The sequence below is a fragment of the Melospiza melodia genome, unplaced genomic scaffold (genome assembly GCF_035770615.1).
Source record: "Melospiza melodia melodia isolate bMelMel2 unplaced genomic scaffold, bMelMel2.pri scaffold_61, whole genome shotgun sequence".
Lineage (NCBI taxonomy): Eukaryota > Metazoa > Chordata > Aves > Passeriformes > Passerellidae > Melospiza > Melospiza melodia.
This window is the reverse complement of record NW_026948800.1, coordinates 1,650,456-1,668,046: the sequence shown is the minus strand read 5'-3', so window position 1 is coordinate 1,668,046 and position 17,591 is coordinate 1,650,456.

Below are 17,591 nucleotides of genomic sequence, written 5' to 3'. Positions count from 1 at the left end.
GCCAGTGCATGAGATGAGGCTGCAGTGACCTGTGATACCACCCCCATGCCAACCACAGCTCCACTCCGCATCATTCCTCTTTCACAGGTTCACTTCCCATCGATTGACTAGTCCATAGTTTCCCTTAAGGGTCAAATTCCCACCAGTTAAACCATAAGGCTTCCTTCATTCTCTGCTCTTCATTATCTTGTTGACGTGCACAGCAGGGGACCAAATATGGCAGGGCCTTAGACACAACTTTGGTCCCTGACACACACAGCCTCCTTGTCCCACTGCTGGCCTTCAGTGTGCTCAGCAAGATCTGGAACTGCACGGTGCTGTGGAACTGCACCTTCAGCACAGGGCCCTTTCCAGCCTGACCTGCCCTTGTTCCTCTGAGTCTGGGCACAAAACAGGACCTGGAAGAGAACGGCAGCAGGGGCCTGTGTGTCCCAGGGCCCCGGGTTTGCTTCAGCTCCGCAGGAATGCAGGCAAAGTGAAGAAATCAAATTGTTTATTAATGAAAGGCAAAAAAGGGGTGATATGGGAAGGAAAAAGGGAATGGGCAGGCAGGGTCTGAGGGCTTGAGACATGGAGTTATCAAAAGGAAGAGTGGAAGGAAAACATAGGAATAGGCATGGTCTGAGGGCTGGTGAGATGGAGGTGTTATGAACAAAAAATTCTGTTAGTTTTGTGTGAGAAAAAGGTTACCACTGTTGCTGCTGGGGTGCTGCTTGTGTCATGGTAATTATGGGTCGTTGTTGTTAATAGTTGTTTTTCTATCAGTAAAAGCCCCAGCTGGGGAGAGTTAATGGCTCTTCTCTGGGACAGTGAAGGGTGGAGACCTCCCGAACAGTGAGGGAGAAGAGACTTGAGGGGAGGGATATGCAAAATAACTCCAAGGACCAGCATGCTGTGTGGGACGACTGCTCCAAACATACTGAGAAAACCCCAAAAACAACGAGCCACCTAAGAGTTGAGAGATTGATGTCTAGACGTGAGGAGCGGAGTGCTGGGCCTGCGAAACACCTTCGTAGTCCCTCTCACCCTGAGCACGGGAGTCGTCCTTGGCGCCCGAGAGCCAGCCCAGAGAGCCGGCAGCAGTAACCTTGGAAGGGGTCATGACACCCTAAGGGCTCCCACAAGGATCAGACCCCCAGCTCTGCCCCTAGTGGACAAAGCTGCGCATATCCTCCTCCTCCTTGTCGCCCTGGGAGAGACGACGGGAAGCTGCAGCCCCGTCCGAGCTGCCCAATCCTGAACTGATCACTTATAATAAAGGCATTAAAAAGGAGAAGAAGTCTCCTTGCCCTGTTTATTTCAGAGTTGTCAAAAGGGAGGGAAAGTGGAGGGGCTAAAGTGGATGGACAGTGTCTGAGGGCTGGAGGAAGGGAGCTATCTACAGGCAGGGAGAGGGCTGAAGCCATGTGAGCTTCCAACAGGCTCAGCTGTACCAATCATCAACTATGTCTAGATCTCCAGTGGCAATGGGAGATGGTGTCCTTTTGCCGCCGGCAAAACTATATACAATCACGAACAGAGATGGGACAATCTGGACCAGTGACATGAGCTATTTATTCAGCACATCAGTCTCAGCACATTGTTAGACAATGGAGACAGGATGTTAACAGCTCATTGATCTACAGGGAATGCTAAGGAGGTGTGACATTACAGCATAGCATAAAACCATCTCCGCTTAGATTTCAGCCAATCACACATAGAGCAACACATATTGACAAGAATTCTATCTAATCATATGAAACACACGTAATGGTAGGTAAAACAAAGACTGGTTCATAAGAACAAAGAACAGAGATTCATTCATACTGACTTTCTAAAGATGTACATTAAATAACCTTGTTGCAATCTATAAGCTAGTTTTACAGAAGTCTATTGTTATTTGTCACGTATGCTCTACTGCTTAGAAAATTTTTTGCTGTATATGCAATGCTAACAAAACTTCTGCCTGAGGCTTACTCTTTTTAACTATTTCTTCAAAACCCTCTAACTTTATGAATCCCAACAGTGTCCTCTTCATTGTCTCCTGGTGCTTTTCTTGGGACACTGGTTCACTGGATCCAGAAAAGGACCCTATTTCTTCAGGTCCTAGGCCTAATTTAGCATGACTTTCAATGTTAGAGCAGGATGGGCTGGCATTGTTCTTTGGGGAATCTAGGCCTGGAACAGAGAGAAAGAGAGCCATGATAAGAGCCTGGATCTGCAGTGACCTGAGGATACCATCCTGCCAGGGCCAGCACACCCAACTCTTGCCATAGCCGAGAGAGAGGTGTTGCCAACAGGATCAGCAGCAAGCTGTGGGCCAGGAATTCTGCCCGTGTCCCTGAAATCTCTGTGTGCTCTGCCCATGCCACCTCTTGTCAACACATGGAACAAAGCCCACTGCAGCCAGGACAGGGATTGCAGCTCCCTGCTCAGGCATTGCAGCTCGCCTGGCCAGGCCGCTGCCCTCGCTCACCCTGACTGAGATCCTGGAGCTCTTCCTGCTGCTCCTTCATCATGGGAAACCCGGCCATCCCTGAGAACAAAGAGTTCATCTTGGCCCCAGCGGCACAGCTCCCTGCCAGCGGCGCTGCCGGCGCTGTGGCCACACGGGCTGCTGGCCCGGCAGGGCTCAGCCCGGCCCTTGCCGCACGCTGCCGCCCCAGGGCACGGCTGCCAGAGGGCGGCAGCAGCAATGCCCAGGCCAGGCGGGGGTCCATAGTGCTGGGCACGGCAGGTGCTGCCAGGGCAGCAGGCGGGGCTGGGGCCGAGCTGCGGTGGGCTGGGGAGGGAGCCCGGGCTGGTGGCTCACCCATGAACCTGATGGCCGCCTCTCGCAGGGGCTCCTGTGGTCTCCGTAGGTAGCGCAGGGCCTGGCGCAGCTGCTCTGCCGCTCGGCTCCTGTCCTCTGCCAGCTGGAGAGAGTGGCAGGAGGGAAGGGTTGGCGCGGGCTCAGCTCCTGGGCCCGGCGCTGCCTGCGCCCAGCCCGGCCTCCCCTGCCCGCACAGCCCTGAGGCGCGGCCAGCAGCCTCTGGCCAAGGGCTCCCGAGGGGAAGGGGCAGAGGGCCGGCTGCTGCCCGGGGAGCCGCGGTGCCGCCCCACAGCCCCGCCGGGCCGGGTCTCCATTGGCCCCCGGCTCGGGCCCACGGGAGCCTGGAGAGGAGCCCACGTGGCCTCTGGCTGCAGCAGCGGGCAGGGGCACAGCTGCCCGGCCCGCACACTGAGCACTGCCCTCAAGGGGCTTCTCCGGGCTGAGCTTGGGGCTTCCAGGCCCTCCTTACCAGGCACTCATCGACCCTCAATGGCTGCTGCTTCTTCAGCAGCTGTTTGAGCTTCCTCCTCTTCAGGAACCCGGCCACATGAATCAGCATTTCCCGGGAGGCCTAGAGAACAGCAGAGACTCAGAGATGGCCCCACAGTCCCGGGCACAGGACCCACATCCCTGTGCCAAGGCCAGGAGGAGGCGTCAGCCCGAGAGGCACCAGGACAGGAGGCAGCCAAGCCCCCTTCCAGAGATCCACCAGCATCAAAGAAAACCTTACCTTTGCCACGTCCCAGTTCTTATCATGACAGTAAATTAAAAGTGCATCCAGGCTCTTGCTCACAATTGTCCACAGGGGCTTTTTTCCCTCATCCACTACCAAATCCATCACCTTGCTGAAGAGTTGAATGGAGAGCATCTGCACATGGCTGTTGTCCTAAAGGAAACAAAAGACCTACATCAACTACTCCTGTCTCACCTGGGCAAAGGCCTGAAAATCCAGAGGGCACAAAGTTTCTAGGAAGCACCTGATGCCTGTGGCTCAGGATGCAGAACCTTACATGGTCAAAGAGCAGCAGGAGTGCCTCAGCCAACTTTGAGGCAGTGATGCTGGATAGCAGGATGTCTTTGTGCTCAAGCACATTGGTGAACACAGAGAGGGTCATGCTGACCACTTCTCCTTCTGCATCATCCAGCAACTCCAGAAGGCTTGGAAACAGACTGCACATTCTCCTGTGCTGAGAAGCCACAGACAGCTGCACCGCCAACACCGCCCTGGCACTGCAAGCCCACCCTGCTGCTGCAGGGCCCACAGGCCAAAGGCCTGACCCAAAGCAGCTCTGACAGCAGCAGCTCTGTGGCATCAGAGCTCTGTGTCAGGGGCATCTCAGTCCCAGTACCATGCCCTGTGCAGCTGTGGGGCCCAGGTTACAGAGCCTCAGTGCCCTGGGGGGCAGGGAGGGAGCATTGGCAGCAGGCTTGGGAAACAGAGGGGCCCCAGGGTCCTGGACCTCTGTGCCTGTCTGGCAGAGCCCATAGCACAGGCTGTGCAGGGCCATGGGCCCCAAAGGCTGGTGAGCCCTGAGCTCTCCAGGCACATGGGCCCCGTATCTGTCACATGTTGGGGCACAGTGCAGAAGGGTCAGCACCACATCCGCAGGGTGTTTTTCAGCCAGCCTCACAATGTCAATTTGCAGCCTGGCATCCACAGTGACATGGGACACCAGCCTCTGGTGAATGCTCCTTACAATGGCTGGCACCTGGAGGAGGCATGGGGAAGACTTGAAGCACTGTCCAAGGCAGCAACTTCCCCAGCTTCCCCCAAGAAGAGCTTCCCTTCCTGCCACACTGTGCTGGCCTCAAAGAGTGAGGGGCCCAGTGACCATGGCTTGAGGAGACACACGATCCTGGCAGGCCTCCAGGCCTCACCTCGGGCTGCTTACCTGCTGCTGAGGAGAAATAGCACTCTCCTTGAAAAAATCCTTAGTGGGAGCATGAATCACAGTGGGAGCTGGCCTGGTGCCAGTGTTTGTGATGCCCTGGGTCATTCTAGTGTCAGTGTTCCTGATGGCCATGCTCCCAGTCATTGCCATGTGAACAGCCTTCACCCTTTGAAAATTCATTGCATTATTTCCTGAGTGTACTGTCCATTCTGGGCCAGCATGAGGCTTTGCCTGGAACTTGGTCGGCCTGGAGTCAGGCTGGGCTGGGACCTCAGCTGCTGTGGTGCTGGTCTTTCTGCGCCGAATGCGCAGCGATTTCCGGAACATCTGCAGGAGAATCAAGGACAGGGAAGGCATGCTCCAAGCATGGTGCTGGGCTGAGCAGGGACAGCAGGCCCAGCCTAGGTGGGGGTGGCTGCAGGTACCTTCAGGGTTTTGCGGAAGCGGCCGCGGCCAGGTTCCTGCTCTTGTGTCTTGTCTGGGGCTGCATCTGGCAAAGAGCGAGCACAGCCAGAGCTGAGGGGCTGCGGGAGAGGCGGGAGAACACAGCCCAGCCCTGCGCTCCCCAGGCAGGGAGAGCCCCAGGGTACGGAGCAGGGCCACTGCAGGGTGTCTGCCCCGTCCCTGTTCCATCCTGTCCATGAGCATGTCCTCAGAGATGGGATGGGGTGGCATGGGATGGGATGGGATGGGATGGGACGGGACGGAATGGCCAAGCTGGCTGTAGCCATGAGCCCTGTGGCCCAGCTCTGCTGCTTACCATCCTGCAGTGTCTGAAACTGCTCCAGTTTTTCAGGCCGTTGTGCTGGGGCAGCTCTAGACCTTTTCTTTTCTTTCCCCCTGAACACTTTGAACAGACGGAGGAATCTGCCTGCCATGTCAGAGTCTGGCCTTGAGGGCACCTTAAAGAGAGATGCCTCAGGAAAGCCCAAAGTCAACAAGTTGTGCAGTTGTGCCTTGAAGGCACCTGAGACAGGGAAGTGTCAGGAAGAGTGGTGGACTACAAGTCCTGCACTCTGGTTTTGAGTGCGCCTGTCACAAGGACAGGAGACTCCTCATAAACTATTGTGGTCACCAGATCCCACGGTTTTGCCTCGAGGACACCAGCTGCAAGGATGGGAGATATCTCGGAAAAGCTCCGAGCCACCAAGTCCCTCGGTCTGCCCTCACAGGCGCCTGCAAAAGAGATGTCTCGGGAAGGCCAGGGGCCATCAAGTCCTGCAGTCTGGCCACGAGGTCATTTAGGAACTATGCCTCGGAAAGGCTCCGGGTCAGACAGGAAAAAGCGCGCTGTGTGGGGGCTCCTCACGGCACCGCTCTGTCCCGTCCTGTCCCATCACGTGCTCCGAGCACTGTGGCCTGCTCTTGTCACCGCCAGCTCCTATGTCACCATGTGTCACAAAGGGCCCTTGGACACCCGGTTCCGTTCCATGGCACGGTGACCGTGCTGCACCATGTCACCAAGGGCCCTGCACACACTGCCGCCTGCCCTGGGGCTGGCCCCAGCCCAGCCAAAGTGGCCCAGGTTGGAAGGAATGGCTGGCCCCAGGAGTCTAAGCCAGACCGACAGGATCTTTAGGAAGGGCTCAGAGCATCAGCAAACGCTGCCCGGCTCTGCGGGCTCAGGGCAGCAGAAGAAGTCCCCAGGGCTGCCGACGCAGCCACGCTGGGAAAGGCACAGAGCCTTCCAGGGAAGTTGGCGCGGCCTCCTTGGGACACCTCCCAGCCTGTGGCCATCTTAAACCCGCGGGTGTGACACACACAAGGAACGTGTGGGCCCAGGCACCAATGATGCTCTGAGCCCTGGGGCTGGGGCAGCGCTGACATCAGCAGGTGTGGCAGAGTCCCCGCCCAAGCAGAGCTGCCACCCCCCGAGCCCTGGCAGTGCTGGTGCCCGTCTCCTGCCCCAGAGACCTGTGCCCCCGGGGGGCTTCTGTGCCACAGGGAGCCAAAGCCCACGTGCCTTGGGGGCTGTGCTCCTTCCTGCAGGGGCTGATGGCAGGAGAACCTGAAGCAACTGCTGGCACATTTGCTGTCTGTCAGAAGGCAGAAGCTGTTAGTCAGTCCTGAAAAGATTTTTTCATCCAAAGGATTGGCAGTAGCACCACCACACCATCAGCTGCTGAGTTTCTCTGGACGATTTGATTGTACAGAGGCACTGTCATGTTTCATGTGATCTTCTGTCAGTTCTTCTGGGAAAAACACTGGCCCAGTCTGTGATGTTCAATGCTCCAGGTGCTGCCCGTCTGTCTGTGTCGTAGCTGATGCAAGGCAAATATTTCCTCCAGACCCAAAGACTTGTGCCTGAAAAGTCACAGGGCTACATCTCTTTTTCATTTTTTTTTTAAATGTTTTCTAGAGCCTGCTGATCATTTGTAAGGTTTTCACCCTATCCCTAGGGCACCTTCTCCCAAAGTTCTGCTGTTCCATCCTTTTGCATTTAGCGAAAGCTACCTGCAGTGACCAGTCGATCAAAGCCCTGGGAAAACCTGAACTCCTGGGTGAAGCCGGGCAAAACATTTCTCTTTCAGATCTGAAGCCATTAAGCCAAGCACTGTCCCCAGTGTCATACCCTGTGCCTTGGAAGTATGCTGCTGCCATTTAAGAGGGGTTGACAATGAAAACTACTTTTAACAGTTTTGTAATTTCTGCATTCGCATTCAAATCCTTGACCAGATGAATCACATGTCAACATTTTGGCTGCCAGCCCTGCCATTTCTGGGATTCTTAAATATCAAAGCTGTCATTTTTACATTGGATTTCGGAGTCTCTGAACAGTCACACAAGGGTTTATTTTTAAACAATACAGAAAAATTCCCTGGTGTTCAGCTATAATTTTTACATTGGCATATACTCCTTATGACTACTTTAGGCAAGAGCAGCAAACCTAAGAATGAGCCAAAGAGGCAATTCTAATGTGCTGCACAGCACTAAGTCGGAATTCAAGAATGGATTCATGTCACCGTTGAGTAAGGAACGGATAAACAAGTGACACACTCCATGCATTATAAGACGGCATAAATGCTTCCTTTATTACAATCTCCTGATACTTATAACCAACATCGTTCACCCAGAACCTGATTGGCTCTTAACCTGTCACCCGTTGATTTATTAGGGACCACCCTTTGTTAAACCATCTGATGAGAAAACAACTGTTTCAAACACCAGCTGCAACATTGTTTTCATTCTTTCTCTCCGCCTTCTCAAAACTTGCTAGAACCATTTCTGGGAAAGTTTATCTGGCTTTTTCTCTGACCAGGCTTTAGTCTCCACAGGATTCAGGAGTCTCAGGGTGCACAGGAAACCCCAAAGACTTTGGGATGCTGAAATTGACCAATCTGCTGCCTGTGCCTGGGCTGCACAGGGATGAGCTCCATCTGGATGGTGTAACAAAGGCCGAATGGACATACCGTGGCCCACTGGAGAATCCAAATCCTGTGAGCTACACTAATCAGCTGTAACTAGCTGAATTTTTCATGTTAACTTGAAATCCAGGGGAGGAAAAGGTAAACATGGAAAAGTGTTCTTCCAGTTCTAGTGACAGCTGTACCTGCACAGTACCTGTGCCCATGGCAGGGTGGTTGGAACCGCATGATCTTTGTGATACTTTGCAAGGCAAAGTGTTCTGGCATTCTGTGATTCCCCAAGTGTGGAGAGGAAAACTAACCCATGGAAGTTCCAGGTTTTCTCCAGCACCTCCTTTGTTCCAAGCAAGCCCAGGATTTAATTGCAGAGCTGACGCATGTGTCTTTAAGTTGCCTGCATGGAGGAGAAGGAGGGCAGCTGTGGCGCAGGGCTGGTGCCCCATCAGAGTGTCTCTCTGCCCACGGCACCAATGCCGCTGCCTTGGGACGCCACCTGTGGGAGGCGAGTCTGGCCTCAAGCCTGGCCATGGAAGTCAGCCAGGGGCACAGGCAGCAGCTGAAGCAGCCAAGTGTTACTGTGAGGCTGGCAAGTCAAGAGAGTGCTGTTGTGACCAACTCTGCTGAGCCTTTTGCCAAAGCAGGGGCCATTGTGCCCCCGGGCTCCCCCTGTCTGGCATCCTGGTGGGTGCGGATGCCTGGCCAAGCAGGTGCCGCCGTTCGGGGTGCTGCTGTTGCTGAGCCTGCTCTGGTGCTGTTTCTGTGGGGTCCAGAGCCGCCAGGGCAGCAGCCACTCCGCAGCCCTGCTGGAGGAGACATGGCCTCCCTCCCCATGGTGGCAGCAGCTCTGCGGGCCCAGAGCTCTGGGTCAGGGGGGCCTCGGTCACGGCACCGTGGCCTGGGCAGCTGCCAGGGCCCGGGCTGGCTGCCAGCCCTGCCTCTGCCCCCTACCCCTTATTGGTAGCACCCAGTGTCCGTGCCCTGGCAGCAGCCCCTGCCCTCCCTGTGCCCAGCCAGCCCAGCCTGGGCACCTCAGGGGTGCCCCCACCCTCCTGCTGAGGCCTGGCCTCGAGGGCTTCTGCCACAGGCCTGGGAGATGCTCTGGTCAAGCGCCAGAGCAGCCGGGTGGCAGGAACAAGGTGGCTGCCTGCGGGCTGCTTGTGCCCTCTGACACCCAATTCCTCATTGAATGGCCGCCACATTGGGAGTTGCAGGACATGGCCGGACATGTACAGGGTGTCGGAGGCATGCAATTGGCTTGTCAATCCAAGAGCGTCGTGCAAATTAAGGGGCTGGATGGGCAATTGGCTTAGGTACGCCCATTCGTCTTAGACTATATGGAACCCCTGTGGGGGAGGGACCTCCTTGTCCAGTGGGCAGCCCGAATTGACCTTCCAGGGGCTCCCCAGGTTTTTCAGGCAGCGGTCACTGAGGAGCGCCCTACCTGGAAACTGAATTGGAAATCTGACAAATCAGTACAGGTAGCGCAGTGGCCACTCAACAAACAAAAATTGAAGGCGCTCAACGAGCTCGTCAAGGAGCAGTTACTTAAAGGCAACCTGGTGGAGACCATGTCAGAGTGGAACTCCCCAGTGTTTGTCATCAAAAACCCAACAAAGATAAGTGGCAGCTCCTTCACCATCTTCGTCAGATTAATAATATCATTGAAGATATGGGTCCTCTCCAACCAGGGATGCCATCCTCAGCGATGCTCCCCCAAAATTGGAATTTGGCCATTGTCGATATAAAAGATTGCTTTTTCCAAATTCCTCTCCACCCTGACGACACCCCACATTTTGCCTTCACGGTTCCTTCCATCAACCATGAAGCCCCAAGCAAGCACTACCATTGGCACTCCCTTCCGCAAGGAATGAAAAATAGTCCCATCATCTGCCAATGGTACGTCGCTTCCTTGCTGTCCCCGATACGTACAGCCCTGGAAGATGTCATCATTTTCCATTATATGGACGATATATTAATTTGTGCTCTGACAGATGACATGCTTACCCATGCGCTTGACCTGATAATCAATGCATTGATTGCTGCAGGGTTCGAGCTCCAGCAGGACAAAATTCAATGGATGCCACCCTGGAAGTACCTGGGTCTTGAGATCACTCGGCGGACCATTGTTCCGCAAAAATTGGCGATTAAAACAAATATTAAGACCTTGGCAGATGTCCACCAGCTGTGTGGGTCCTTGAATTGGGTAAGGCCTTGGCTGGGCATTCCAACTGATGACCTAGCCCCCCTTTTCAATTTGTTGAAAGGGGGAGAGGAGCTTAGTTCTCTCAGGTCGCTTACCCCAGAGGCTCAGGCAGCGCTGGAGAAAATCCAACAATCCCTATTGGCCAGGCAGGCCCACAGGTACCAACCAGGCCTGCCCTTCAGGTTTATTATTCTGGGAAAGTTGCCACACCTCCACGGGGTGATTTTTCAGTGGGACAATTCTATTAAAGGCAAGGACCAGGGCTTGGGGGACTCACTCTTGATCATAGAGTGGGTTTTCCTCAGTCACCACCGGTCCAAAAAGATGACACAGCCATCAGAGCTGGTGGCAGAATTGATCAGAAAAGCAAGATCGAGGATCAGGGAGTTGGCAGGTTGTGATTTTGACTGCATTCACATCCCCATAAAATTGGATTCAGGCCAACTAAAAAAGAGAACCTTTGATGAACTGCTGGAGGTTAATGAGATGTTGCAGGTTGCTCTGGATAGCTACATCGGCCAAATTGCTGTTGATTGGCCAGCCCACAAATTGTTCAATCAAGAGTTTTCCTTGTCTTTATAAAGAGTCCAGAGTCGAACCCCTTTGAAAGCACTGACAGTTTTTACAGACGCGTCTGGAGCATCCCACAAGTCAGTGATGACTTGGAAGGATCCTCAAACTCAGCAGTGGGAGGCTGATATTGCCAAAGTGGAGGGTTCTCCACATGTAGCTGAGTTAGACGCAGTCGTCAGGGCCTTCGAGAGGTTCTCTGAACCATTCAATTTAGTTACAGATTCTGCTTATGTTGCAGGTGTAGTGTCCAGAGCTGAAGAGGCAGTTCTTCAAGAGGTGTCCAACATCCCTCTCTTTAATTTGCTCTCAAAATTGGTGAAATTAGTCTCCCACCGAGAGCACCCCTTTTTAGTGATGCATGTCAGGTCACACACCGACCTGCCAGGGTTCATCACAGAGGGCAATCGGAGAGCCGATGCCCTAGCTGCTCCTGTTCAAATGGCCCCGCTCCTGGATCTGTTCCGTCAAGCTAAGATCAGCCACCAGTAATTCCATCAGAACGCCCCTGACTTGGTTCAGCAGTTCCATTTTTCGCGTGAACAGGCCAAGGCGATCGTGGCGACATGTCCCCAATGCCAGTCCCACCAGCTCCAATCTATCAGCTCTGGAGCTAACACCGGAGGCCTTTCCAGCTGTGAGTTGTGGCAAATGGACGTGACACACGTCCCTTCCTTCGGCTGACTTTCTTATGTGCATGTTTCAGTGGACACTTTCTCCAGTGCAATCTTTGCTTCTGCCCACACAGGGGAAAGGGCTGTGGATGTGGAGAAACATCTTTTTCAGGCTTTTGCAGTCCTGGGCATCCCCAAGGTCATTAAAACAGACAATGGCCCGGCGTACAAATCCAGGGAGCTGAAGAGCTTCCTGCAGAAATGGGGAATAGAGCATAAAACTGGCATCCCGTATTCCCGGACAGGCCAAGCCATGGTTAAAAGGGCCCACCAGAGCCTCAAGAGAGTTCTAGACCAACAATGTTTGGCCGTGAAGGTGGAGTCCCCTCACGTCCAGTTGTCCAAGGCACTGTTTACAATTAACTTCTTGAACTATTCCTTTGAGAATTTAAACCCCCCAATCGTGTGGCATTTTGGTCACCATGAACAGCTGCAGCTGAAGGCCAGGCCTCCGGTCCTTATAAAGGATCCAGAGACCTGGAAAACAGAAGGACCCCACGATCTTGTCATCTGGGGGAGGGGGTACGCCTGTGTATCCACCCCCTAAGGCTTGAGATGGGTGCCATCTAAGTGGGTCCGACCGTTCATCCCCAAGAAATCCAAGTCAGTGAGAGTGGCGATGCAGGTTGAGGAGACATGTTGGCGGAGGAGGTGGAAACCCAACCCCTTTTCTTTAGACACTGACCTTTTCTGAAGCCTCCCAATGGGCAGAACCAAAAAACCCTAAACTAATCATTTCGCTGTTTCTTTTCAGTGACACCCATCCACATGGCCCTTGCTCCATCCACCCCTCTTCTCCTGACTGCAGTTCTCTGGTCCTTCATGCCGCCCTCTGATCCCTGGATCATTCCCCAGCCAAAAGCCAATGTCTGGCGCACTCTCGCATAGCGCCTCGGTCAAGACCACATCTGCCTCAACACCACATCTGCAGAGGACCCAATGTCGTCTTGCCTTGTAGGGATCCCTCTCCCTCCCAATGAGTTACCCTCTCCTTTTAATACCTCCTTTGCTCCTATAATGCCCAAAAGAGTTGCTGCCTCCCCTGGTGTTTACCCAAGAGTGGGTTGGGAAAACAGAATCAAAGGACTGGCAACCTTTGGATTCCGAAACCCTCAAATTTGAGTTGCTCGGCTCCTCCAATGCCTCCCTTTGTTTTCAATTTGTGTTTATCCCGGTCCCTGGAGACAAGTGCTTCCTAATGATGCGTCAGTTCAAGAAAGAATACATCGCTAGTTACTGGTGCGAAATAGTCGCACAAATACATACGGCGTCCACCATTGGAGGCAAACCCTTGTCTCTACCCCGTGGCATATTTTTGATTTGCAGAGACCGAGCATGGGCAGGCATCCCTTCTCACCTTATCGGAGGCCCTTGTACCCTCGGACGGCTGTCACTGTTTACCCCCAACAAAACACAAATTAATAATTGGAAATCTAAGAATGTCAAACTGAATTCGGCCTGCTCCAAAAGAGATATCAAAGATCTTGACCCAGAGTGTGACTCCGAAATTATTCATTGGTCGAAACCAAAAGGAGTTGCGATCACTTTGTTTTTGCCCTGGGTGTCCGCAGCTAAGACTCTAGGTGAATTGGCCCACATAGAGTGTTGGATGGCTAAGCAAACCAATTTTACATCAGCTGCTCTGTCAGACCTCCTATCAGACAAAGAGATTACAAGGAAAGCGACTTTGCAAAATTGGGCAGCCCTTGACTTCCTCCTGTTGCTGCACAATCATCAATGTGAGGAGTTCGAGGGCCTCAGCTGTCTCAATTTTTCTTCAAAGGCTGAGGACATGTGCAGTTCCATCAGGAAAATGAAGGACATGATTCATGATATAAGAAGGGAGACGTCAGACTGGCTGGGGGACCTCTTTTCAGGATGGGGACTTTCGGGCTGGATGGAGTCAGTGTTGAAAACTGTTTTGTTAGTCTTACTGGTCCTTTTCATTGTTTTAGTTGCTTGTTCCATTGTTTAGGGTTTGGTGAAAAGACTGTTGAACAAGATTGCTTCACCCCCAAGTGTCAACCAGGTGGTATCTTTGGAGAACTTATCCAGTGAAGCTGAAGCTTCGGATCTATCGGAGGCATCTTCAGCTGCGGATGACGATCTGTGGACCTCAGCCCCTCCAAGATACCCCTGGTTTGAAGATGCTGACCCAGTCCCTGAATGGGACAAGCACACTCCCTTCTAGGTTTCATTTTCTTTTATTTTTTAAACAAAAAAGGGTGAGATGTTGTGGTGTGTTTGTTTTACTCTCCCTTTGCTTGATTTATTCTCCCTTTGTTTGAAGTTGGAATGCTCTGTTCCCCTCCATGTTTTAACAGTTCTGCCCAGGTTCTCCCTCCTCTCCCAGTTAAATGTCAATCTTTTTGGTCCCCATGGCACCAAATGTATCCAGTTCTACTCCTCCCTGGTTACCCTGAAAACTTAATGTATCCTTTCCCCTACTCCTCCCCATGGCCCTGCCAGTCACTCCCTGCTCACTCCCTTTTCTCCAGAAGCTTCTCTCCAGAGCTTGGAGTGATTTGCTCAGGGACTGGGGCCCCTCCTTTAGGCTGTACCTATTGGTCTCCCGTGAATATCAATCTCTTGTATCCCCCTTCCCCCCTGGATTCCCATTGGTCTCTGTATTGGTTCCACCCCTGCCACCCACTCCCTTTATAACCACATGTATCAACCATCAAATTCTCTTAGTTTTGTTGGCTCCCCTGCACAGCATTAAAGCCGGACTTTGGCCCAAAACGGAGAGCGCTCTTTATTCCTGTTCATCACAGCAATTCCGGGTCTCGTCCACACCTGGCAGCACCTACAGCCATAGCGCTGGGTGACTGCTTGAGGTGCTCTCCTGAAGCCAAGCTGTCGGGACAAGTGCCCCCCCCGTACTGCTAGCAGTTGCTGGCTGCCTAGCCTGGGCAATTGACACTAACACCACCACCACACCGCTGCAGTCTTGGTTTGAAAAGACAGGTGTCTCCTAAGGAAGGCAGGAGCCTCTCCTGAAATGGAAATGTGAAACCCCTGCCTCCGAACTGTTATAGGTTTGAAATTAAGGGGCTCTCAGGCAAAGATATGGGAGCAGGAATAACAGTTCTTTAGTAGGGAAGGAAAAAAAACCCGAAAAAACAATGCAGTAATACAAAACAACACTGACAGAGTGAGAATATGGCCTGACTCCCTGTGTGTCAGGGTGTTGTTAGCAGTCCCATTAAAGGGTGGCTGCAGTCCTCATGCAGAGACAGGTGTGGTTCTGCTGAAGCAGTCATTCTGTAGAAGGGTGGAGTTTTCCTCTGAAGATCCAGTGGTGGTGTAGATTGGTCTGCTCTTCCTCTGGGAATCCAGTGGAAAAGAGCTGCTCCTCTGAGAATCCAGTGGGAAAGCTGCTGTGGTGTTCCAGCTGTCAGATTATATCCAGGAAGGAATGCTTGGCTCCTCCCCCTGGGCAGAGCTTCTCCCAGTGGGATGACATAATTTTATCAGTCATGCAGTGACACCCAATGGCCCACAAACAGAAGATATTTCCCTGAGGGAGGACTGGTTTGTGGGAGAGATAAAGAAAACTGCCCTACTTCTGACAAATGGCAAATGGAATACACACATTATCCTTCAATCCAGGACATTATCCACCCCTTATTCTATTTCCATCTGCATCACAATGAAACCTTACACACACTTCTTATTTAAGATTGGGTTTCCTTGTGGTACACATCACTTTTCTCTATCTTTCTGCATTACCCACCAAGTGTAACGGGGTCCTTGAGCAAAACCAATCCCACAAATGGGTTTGTCTTTGCCTGAGGTGGGATTTATCTAGTCTTTCCCCAGTTTTCCATCCTTCCTCCTCATGCTGTCTCCACAATCTCGCAGGTAGAACCACAGCTCAGCTTGTGGGGTGTACCTTCGCTCACCATGTGGGAAACATCTGCCTTGGATACCAGAACCTCTGATCTGTACTGCCGAGATTTGGAGAAGGTCTTCTTTAATCTCCTCTCTGAGCTTCTTATGATTCTCTTCTATCTTATCCTCTAAGTTCTGCAGATGTGTTTCTACCGGTGCGATTCTGGCATGTGTTGGGCCGTGCACAGCATCTGCATATGCTCGGAGCTTTCTTGTCATGTCAAGTATGGTCTCATCCCTCTCATCCCTCTTCATTATGGCTAAGGCAGAAGCATATTCATGTGGCCCAAGTCGTACAGGTTTTCGCCACATCACAGACATGCATGGTACCAAGTCTGGGTTCCTAGGTGTTACGTCATCTGAGAAGATAATCTCTGCCACTGCCATTTCTCTCAGGTGTGTCAGGGTCCATCCTAGTGGACAGATGACCTGATGGTTCATAGGAATGATCTCAGAGTGCAGAAATCAACACGGTACAAGGGGGTTTGCAGTGATAATCAAATCAAAGGAAGTTTTTTTGAAATAACCACAGCAAAAATGCGATAGAGGGATTAAGGGAGAGAAATAGATAGAGAAAGAGAGAGGAGAGAGAGAGAGGGAGAGGGGATATAGCTACCAATGCAGAGACAAAGTCCTTTGGTTCAGTCCAGTTGAGGGTCCGCCTGCTACGCTGGGGAGATCTCAAAGGCTCTAGCTAACTCAGAGGTTTTTATTACTGAAAATTGTGAGGAGGGGGAAACAGGTACAATAGGGAACAGATGTAACAGATAGTCCATGTTCTCAGCAGTAAATGAGAGCCATTGTTTTCTTGGTTGAGTGGTCACAATCTGCAGGCAAACATCTCGCTTTGGTCAGCTTGCCTCCCCCACACACCTCCCCCGGGCTGGGGGTTTCAGTCTCAGTCCTTGGAAGGAGCAGAGGGGCCTTTTAGGAGTTTCATGTCTCAGTCCTTAGTGGAGAAGGTTCTTACATCTCAGTCTGTTTGTCACGGTGGTTGTAAAACAGGTGAGGGTCTTCTGTGGGAGACCACCCGAAACTCAGAAGTCCATCCAGGCTGAGAGATGGGACAGCTTCCAAAGCTGCTATTGTTGCAAACGGGGCAGGGTGCCCCCTTCTTAGCATACAGCAAACACTCCTGTGAAAACAATGGCTTAACACTGAGCTTTCAGGTCTCAGGGTCTGTGGCGTGTGACTTTTCTTCTTCAGAGGCAGATATTCTAGACAGGAGTGGGGGGGGGGGGGGGGGGTCTTCTCTTCAGTGGTCTCCCAAGGACGATTGTGAGGCAGATGAGGGAAAATTCTGACAGACTCTCACAAGGTGTTGGATCCCTTGTTCTATGATCTTCCACTGAGTTTGTTGCATATAGAGATCATCTGCACACAGGTATCTTTGTGCAACACTTTCCAAGACCCGTGCCCAGAGGCTGTGAGGGTTAGCCCCCCTCATCATTTCTTGGTCGATGACAGGATCCTGTGACAGGGATCCCAAATGCCTGGCTTCAGTGCCATCCAGAATTGTAGCCTTACCTGCAGCATCCCAACAATGGACTAACCAGCTAGTTATGGATTCATCAGGTTGGCGAGCGTAATCCTTCCTTAGGCCATGAAGGTCCTTCAGGGAAAAGGACTCAGTATTGGCTTCTGATCTTGCACCTGTTGCTTTAACTCCTGATTTTATGTCAGGAGGCATTGAGGTTCCTTCTCCTGCATCATCATCATCATCATCCACTGGTCGATTGGTCTTATCCGTGCACTTTCCACTTCTAGTGCTGGTAGCAACAGGAATTGGTTGAGGCTTACTGTCTGGTTTAGCTGCTGGCTTAGGCTCACTATAAGGTTTAGCTGCTGGCTTCGAGCCTGGGTTGTTAGCTGCTGCCTGAGTCACTGGGATAGCTGCTGATTTATGTCCCTGCCCCCCTGCCTCTGTCTGCTGCCCGACAGTATCTAGCAGTGTGCGATAAGCATATGCCAGGGCCCAGCTCACTGCAATGATCTTTTTCTCTTTAGGGTCATCATGGTACTTCTCTATCAGGTATTTCCCCATCTCAGCTGGGTTCTGAATTTGTTCATGGGGAAAATCCCAGACTATAGGGTCAGAGAATTCCTTCAGGATTTAGCCAATATCCTCCCATTTCCCATACCACTCAGGATTTTCCACGCTTGGGTCTACTCCTGAGTCAGGGGTCTCATCAACCCATCTAG